At 49.1% G+C, this 7,653-nt stretch overlaps 1 pseudogene across 1 annotated transcript; it reads right to left on the bottom strand.

Moving 5' to 3' along the window:
- Positions 1-6,449: 6,449 nt before the first annotated feature.
- Positions 6,450-6,970, bottom strand: LOC311597924 (large ribosomal subunit protein P1-like; annotated as a pseudogene). Its single transcript has one exon. The product of its transcript is annotated as a large ribosomal subunit protein P1-like (transcript).
- Positions 6,971-7,653: the final 683 nt, after the last annotated feature.

The following is a 7,653-nucleotide window of genomic DNA, read 5'->3' as shown; positions in this document are numbered from 1 at the left end:
GATCTCGTACTCTAAAAATCAAGGTAGAGGGGTCCCTGAGATACGACCGCTGGCCTACACAGGAATGTGTACACATGTTCACATGTGCTCACACATGTGCAAACATGTTCACACATTGAGCCACCCACGGCCCGCAAAAGCTCCTATTGGGCTAATTCTCCCTTTTCGGAGAGACCCAGGCTATGTAGTCTTCCAGAGAGAGTTGGGGAGTTGAGCCCTTTGTACCCTCCGTAGGCTTCAGGAGGAGTGTGGGCCAAGGCTGACCTCCAGCTGAAGCTGGCCGCCACCTCCTCCTAAACTAAAACTCAGCCGTCTGGGTTGAGAGACTACGCGCCGTGTCCCTGGGCGTGTTTCACATTTCCTCACCAGCTGGCAGGGCACAGACAGTTGCACACAGGCAGATCTTGGCTCCCCATCCTGCAGCCTCCCCGAGGCAAGAGGCTGGCTTTCCTACCTTGGCCTAGCACAGCCCTGGGTACCATCATCCACTGTGGGTTCCCTAAAATGATGTTGGCTATTAGAGTGGTAGGTGGGGTCACCCCGCCCTCCCACCCCCCCACCCTCACCCAGTCCCTGCAAGTCGGAATGGGTGTGCTTCTGGAATCTTCTGCTTAAATGATTTCTGACAAAGCCTAAGAGGCAGGGGGAGGGGCCCCCTGCCTTCCCCAAACTACATTGTTCCTAATGGGCTGTGTTCTCTCGTCTGAAGAGAGATGTTCAACGGCAACCTGACAGAGAAGGCTACAGACTCAGTGATGAGTGAGTAATTAGACACTAATTAATTTGCATTTCACAAGAGAGTCAGGGATGTTAAGGGAGAGGAAAAAAACCTGCAAAGATTAAAGGCCTCATGTAGAAGGAAAATCTGGGACGAAGGGCTGGTGGAGCAGACGTAGCTGAGGGGGGGAGGTTGTCAGCGGGAACAGGTGGCCGTGTGGGCATTCAATGGAGCAGGTGTGGCTGTAGCCAGGGAGGTCAGAAAGGCCTAGGGTCCCTGCAGTGCTCAGGACTGTTCCACAGACTAGCCAGAGCTGCCTGCTGGGGGTATGGCTAAGTCCTCCCTTCTCCTCCACCCCCACCCCCCCCCCAACCTAGGCTGGCCTCAAATTTCTGAGTAGCTGAGAATAGTCTTGAAGTTCAGATCCTCCTGCCTCTACCTCCTGAATGATTGGATTACAGGCACCTGCTACCATGCCGGGTTTATGCAGTACTGGGCACTGAATCCAGGGATTTGTGGATAATAGGCACCCCCAGCTCTGGTGGGCAGCTCTGTATTTTTATTTAAAATTGAGGAGAGAGATTGCAAGTGACACACATAAAAAGATGAGCTTTGTGTCTCATAGTCTTCTTGGTAAGAGATGCAAATACAGTGATTTTTATAATATAATTAAAGTTATTTAAATCTTATTATTTTAATAAACATTTCTGAGACAGGGTCTCTTTACATAGTCTGGCTGTCCTGAAACTCACTATGTAGTCCCAGCTGGCCTCAAACTCAGACAGCTAGCTGCTCTGCCTCCTGAAGGCTGGGATTAAAGGTATGCTCCATCACAGCTAGCTCCTATTTTAATAGGGCTGTTATAAAACAGATACCTGGCCTCTGGGCAAGTGATTGCTTCTCAAAGCAGAATGTAGGGACAAGAGAGATGGCTTAGCAGCTCCTTGCTGTTTAAATCTTATGTTTTAATAACTGTTTTTGAGACACAGCCTCTGTACAGTCTGGCTGTCCTGGAACTCACTATGTAGTCCAGGCTGGCCTGAGTTCAAGTCCCAGGACCCACATAGTGGAAGGTGAGAACCAGCTACTACAAGCTACTCTCTGACTTCCACATTGACACGTCCTTCCCCCTGGTAAATAAACACCTTATGGATGTTTACCCAAGATAGACTCTGCATTTCTAACAAGTTCCCAGGGGCAGGAGGAGCTAACTCTCTTTGGGCATAGAGGGTCTATGGACATTGCGTGCCGTGGGAGCCACGCCATCCAGGGGCAGTTGAAGGTTTTGATGGAAGACGCTTTCTTTGTTTTCAGACGGTGCTGTGTGTTGGACAGGCTGCTTAGAACCACCGTTGAAGAGGCCACCCTGCCCATATGTGAAGCTGGTGGGCAACCTGCAAGTGTTGTCTCTTTGAGTTCCTGCCCTGGCTGTTCCTGCCTCTCCAGAGCAGCCTGTATTTCATTCCTGAGCAAGACGGGGGTGTTTCAATCAACTCGCTATTGCTGTATCAGAATATCTGAGGCTGGAGAATTTATAAAGAGAAATGTTTATTTAAGTCATAGTTCTGGAAGCTGGAAGCTGGAAACTAGGCAGCTACACGTTGCTGAGTCATGGCATTGGAATAGTGAGAGAGGATGAACAGACACTTGTAGAAGGGATGAGATTGAAGAAGCAGACTTGCTTCTAACAGCTGGCTTTCAGGAAAATGAGCCAGTCCAGGGAGAAAGATATTCATCTCTTTGTAACCACTTACTCATCTCTTAAGCGCCCACCTTCTAGTACCTCCACCACAACAACTGCATTTCAGCATGAGGCCTTGTGCAGATGGCTTGCCCTGCAATCCCATGGGCATTAGTTTGATCCCCAGAACCCAAATAGAAAATTCATACTTGTAATCCCAGCGTTAGGGAGGTAGAGACAGGGTGCTCACCGGCCAGGCAGCTTGGCCTATTTGGCAAGTTCCAAGCAAGGAAGATTCTATCATACAGTAAAGTTAAACAGCATCTAAGGAATGACACTCAAGCTTATCCTCTGGCTTTCACACACACACACACACACACACACACACACACACACACACACACACGCAGGCATGCATGCACACACTATAGCACGACTTTCCAAAAGTCAAGCCACAAGCCACAATCAGACCATTGCTGATGAAATGGTTTTTAATATATATATTCCCAGGCACCTCAATGGACAACTCCTGCCTGGGTGGCCTGGTGATTCATCAGGCCAGCGTTGCAATTCCCTGGCCTGGACCAATTTCTTCTCCTTTTTACACTAGGATAGATCTTTTATAAACTTGTCCACTCCCCAAGTCTGTCTCCTGGAATGTGACATGGGACACAGGTGATGGATGAACATTTAGCCTTGGGGGGTGATGGCCATCCAGGGGGCAACTGTAAGTCACCATAGCAACAGGGAGTTTCCCATCTTGGTCTATCTGAGTCTCGGTATGGCCAGGAGGAAATAAGTGATAAAGGGTCCTGAAGACTTGGGTGGGGCCTTCGCCAAGGCTCTAGAACACCCAGTGTCTTTGGGTATGTCCAAGGCCAGTTACAATGGGCTAGCCTTCAGAACCTGTCCAAGCCCGGTTACAATAGGCTAGCCTTCAGAACCTGTCTGGACTTCTTGTGATTGCTATAGCAAGTCACGAAGACTGTGCTAGCCTCAACCCACAGAAATCTATCTTCTCCAAGATTTCGAGCCCACAAGGCCAAAATCAGTAGCCCTGGGCTTGAGACCAAGGTGTGTTTGCGAAGCTGAGCACCCCACAGGGGCTCCAGGTGACGATCCATTCCTTGCCTCTTCCGCATCCTGGTAGCTGCAGGTAACCCTTGGTTTTCGGCTCTTGTCACTCCCATCTTCAACACCATCACTGTTGGATCTCTCTCCATCTCTCTTCGGCTCCTCCGCCGGTGTCTGCTTTCCCAATCTCCCTCTCTCTGGACCCTTGTGGCCACTTCACCCTTCACCCTGGTAGTCCTGGATCACCCCTGCCTCAAGGCCCTCCTCTCAATTATATCTGGAACAATCCTTTCTCCAGATGAGGCCACAGCTATAGGCTGTGAGGGTAGAGTGTGGTGCCTTTGGTTCTCCAACAGGACAGGTTCCTGCCTCCCTTTCCTAGCTGTGGCTGTGTTTCCTTGCTTAGCTCAGAAAAGAATTCTGATGGAGTTATTTTCAATGTTTATCGACTAACATGGGTCAACTTAGTGTATTGACTAAGCTGGATGGTTATCTAGCTGTTTTGCTCGAAGTTGTCTGTTTTAGAGACCGCCATCTTAGCCAATCTTTTTTTTTTTTTTTTTAAGTCTTACATTTATGTTTTTGGGGCATGTGTGTGTGTGTGTGTGTGTGTGTGTGTGTGTGTGTGTGTGTGTGTGTGTGAGAAAGCCAGAGGATAAGCTTGAGTGTTATTGCTTAGGTGCTGTTTAACTTCACTGTATGATAGAATCTTCCTTGCTTGGAACTTGCCAAAGGCCAAGCTGCCTGGCCGGTGAGCACCCTTTCTCTACCTCCCTAACACTGGGATTACAAGTGTGGGCCACCACACCCTGAATTTTCTACTTGGGTTCTGGGGATCAGTTCTCTCCTTCCACCGTGTGGGTACTGAGGATTGAACTCTGGTCCTCAGGCTTGGCAGCAAGCACCTTTATGTGCTGAGCCATCTCATTGGCCCCATCGCAAGCTATCTTTTTTTTTTTCTTTTTTTCGAGACAGGGTTTCTCTGTGTAGCCTTGGCCATCCTGAACTCACTTTGTAGACCAGGCTGGCCTCGAACTCACAGCGATCCGCCTGCCTCTGCCTCCTGAGTGCTGGGATTAAAGGCATGCGCCACCACGCCCGGCTCGCAAGCTATCTTAAGGAAACACAGTACGTACTCTGTGTTTCACACACATTTGCTCCTGCCCAGGGAAGGCAGGATTATGAGAATCCCTTGTAGAAATACCCATGGACAAGGCAAGTGGGGTGGGGGTGGGGGTAGGGTAGGGGCTTCAGCGGGGGGGGGGGGCAGGGGAGGAGTTAAGCAGATAAGCTATGGGACGCCCCCTCCAGGTAGCTGACTATAAGGCTCTGTCATCACTCCCTGACATTGCCTTCCCAGCATACATCTGGGTTCCCTGAAGTGACTTAGAAAGTTTGGTCCCTTTAGAATGTTAAAGCAGTCTTGTATCAGATCCAATAAATTCTGGACGCAGCACAGAAAGGGATGTTCTAGAAAACTAAAAATCTAATGACAAGACTCGGGAATGCTGGTCCTTTGGGGCTGCATCTGTGTGTGACCTCCGCCATTTAAGCAACACATAGGCAGGGTAGAGGGGACAACCTGGGCTAGCTTGCCTGCTGACCAGGCTATCTCAGTGGCTTTCATTATTCTTTGGCTCTGACCTGTTGAAGAGTTGCATATTGGTGTAGGTTGGACTTCATGGCTAAACCATTTATTCATCTGTGTGTACCTATGCATGTGTGTGTGTGTGTGTGTGTGTGTGTGTGTGTGTGTGTGAGAGAGAGAGAGAGAGAGAGAGAGAGAGAGAGAGAGAGAGAGAGAGAGAGAGAGAGAGAATATGAATGTGTGTTCCACCAGTCCTTGCATTGCTTCTTGGGGAGACCTGTATTTCCCTTTTGCCCTATCTTTAATTTCAGACCCTAGGGGTGCCTAAGACTGAAATGCTGTGTTTGTTTGTGTGAGGAGCCTGCTGGGGAAGCCGGCTACGGCTGTCTACAGTGAATCCCTTGTGTACGAGCGTTTCCAAAAGTCCAGAGGTGGGAAGGTGGCTTGGCCCTGGGAGAACATTCCTGTGGAGAGAATGGAATTTAAAAACAAGTCCACCAGCAGACCTTGAGGTTAAAGGGCAGGAAGCTGGTCTGAGCACATCTTAGGGGCAGTTGGGAATGCCATGTGTTTGCCTAGCTGGGGCCAAGAATGGGTGTGAGCATGTGGCAGGAGGAGGTGGTTTGGGCAGAAGGCACTGGTCATGCTCAGGAGAGCTTGTGCACCACCCCAAGAGCTGGAAGCAAACTCTCAAGGGCAGAAAGGTGGCATACCCCTGCCTGCATGTGCCATTTTTCTTCCAGAATATTTTTCTGGCTATGACAATGGATCAAGGAGGATGGATGAAGAGGGCATCAGCCTCTGACGATCTGGAAGAAGGGCTGCTTTTATTCTCTCTGTCTCTCTGTCTCTGTCTCTCTGTCTCTCTCTCTCCCTCCCTCTCTCTCTTTCTCTCTCTCTCTCCTTCTCTCTCCCTCTCCCTCTCTCTCTCTCTCTCTCCTTCTCTCTCTCTCTCTCTCCTTCTCTCTCTCTCTGCATGTAGATATGTGCATGTGAGCATGTACATGTATGCATGATTTTGAGACAGTGTCTCTCACTGGAGCTTGCCAAGTAGACTAGGCTAGAGGGGCCAGTGAGCCTCAGCGATCTGCCTGTGTCTGCCTCCATAGCACTGGGATCACAAGCGCACACCACTAAGCCTTGTTTTGGTTTTTTGTTTTGTTTTGTTTTGTTTTATTTTTAATATGTGGGTTCAGGGCCAGCACTTTATGGGCTGAGCTTGCTCCCCAGCCTGCCCATTGTGTTTATAGTCAGCGTTTTCTTTACCTGTTTGTCTGTTGATGGACGCTTAGCCGATTCCTTAGCTTGGCTGCTGCTGTAATAAACAGTACAGAGGTCTCTTTCTCACACAGATTCTGGTTCATCCAGTTATCCACCCACAGGTGGTCTTTTTTTTTTTTCAGGTTCAGCTTTTTATTGAGCAGGTTAACAAGAGGTTTAGTCAAAAAGACCAAAGCCCATGTCATCATCAGACTCCTCAGAGTCTTCCTTCTTTGCTTCCACTTTCTTCTCCTCAGCTGGGGCAGCGGCGGCGGCTGGCGCAGGGCCTCCAGCTGGTGCAGCTCCGGCTGCTGGAGCTGGCCCACCAGCCCCTACATTGCAGATGAGGCTCCCAATGTTAACATTGGCCAGGGCCTTTGCGAACAGGCCAGGCCAGAAAGGTTCAGCGTTGACACCGGCTGCTTTAATGAGGGCATTGATCTTATCCTCCGTACTTCGTCGTCGTGAAGAATGAGGGCGGAGTAGATGCAGGCGAGCTCGGAGACGGAGGCCATGTTGTGAACTGCCGGCACGGTGCTAGTCGCCGGATGAAGTGAGGGCCTCACCCCAACGCGGCCTTAGCTTCCTCGGAAGAACCGAGCACCTTGGCGGCAGCTGAGGAAAAGACCCCCACAGGTGGTCTTACTGCGTCACAGCACTGATCTAACTTTCCGCACCATTTCTAGCCTCTCTTTTTAATGGCCACACTCACCCACGGTCACACAGACCACTCACCATGGTTCCTGGTCTTTATGTTCCCGCCAGCACTTGTTGCTTTTGATATTTTTGTTAGCAGTCGTCCTAACTGGTGTGGGAAGATCTTTCCTCATATTTTTGGTGATGCTGAGCATTTTCTATTACACTTGTTTATTTGAGTATGTGGTGGTCAGAGGACATCTTTAGGGAGTCACTTCTTCCCATCCACTATGTGGGTCACACAGGCCAAGCTTGGGTCATCTGGCTTGGCCACAAGTGCCTCTACCCAATGAGCCAGCTTGTTGGCATGAGTTTTTGGTGTTTTGTTTGTTTGTTTGTTTGTTTGTTTGTTGTTGTTTTTACAAATGTACGCATTGGATATTTGCCTCTTTTGAGCAGTATTCATTCAGACCCTTTGGCTATTTTCATTTTTATTATTTTTTTGGCCATTTTTAAGTGGTTATTTGTTTCCTTACAATTGAGATACTTGAGTTCCTAATCAGTTTTGAATATTAACTCCTTTTCACATGTGCAATTTACAAATATTTGCTTCCAGTCTGTGGGCTATGCCTCCACTCCAACGGTGTAGAACCTTTTAATTTGAGACAACCCCATGTTTGCTCTTGTTGCCTGTGT

Source organism: Acomys minous, assembly GCF_964271855.1.
Source record: "Acomys minous genome assembly, chromosome: 5".
In the NCBI taxonomy this organism is placed as follows: domain Eukaryota; kingdom Metazoa; phylum Chordata; class Mammalia; order Rodentia; family Muridae; genus Acomys; species Acomys minous.
This window is presented reverse-complemented; position numbering and strand designations above follow the sequence as displayed.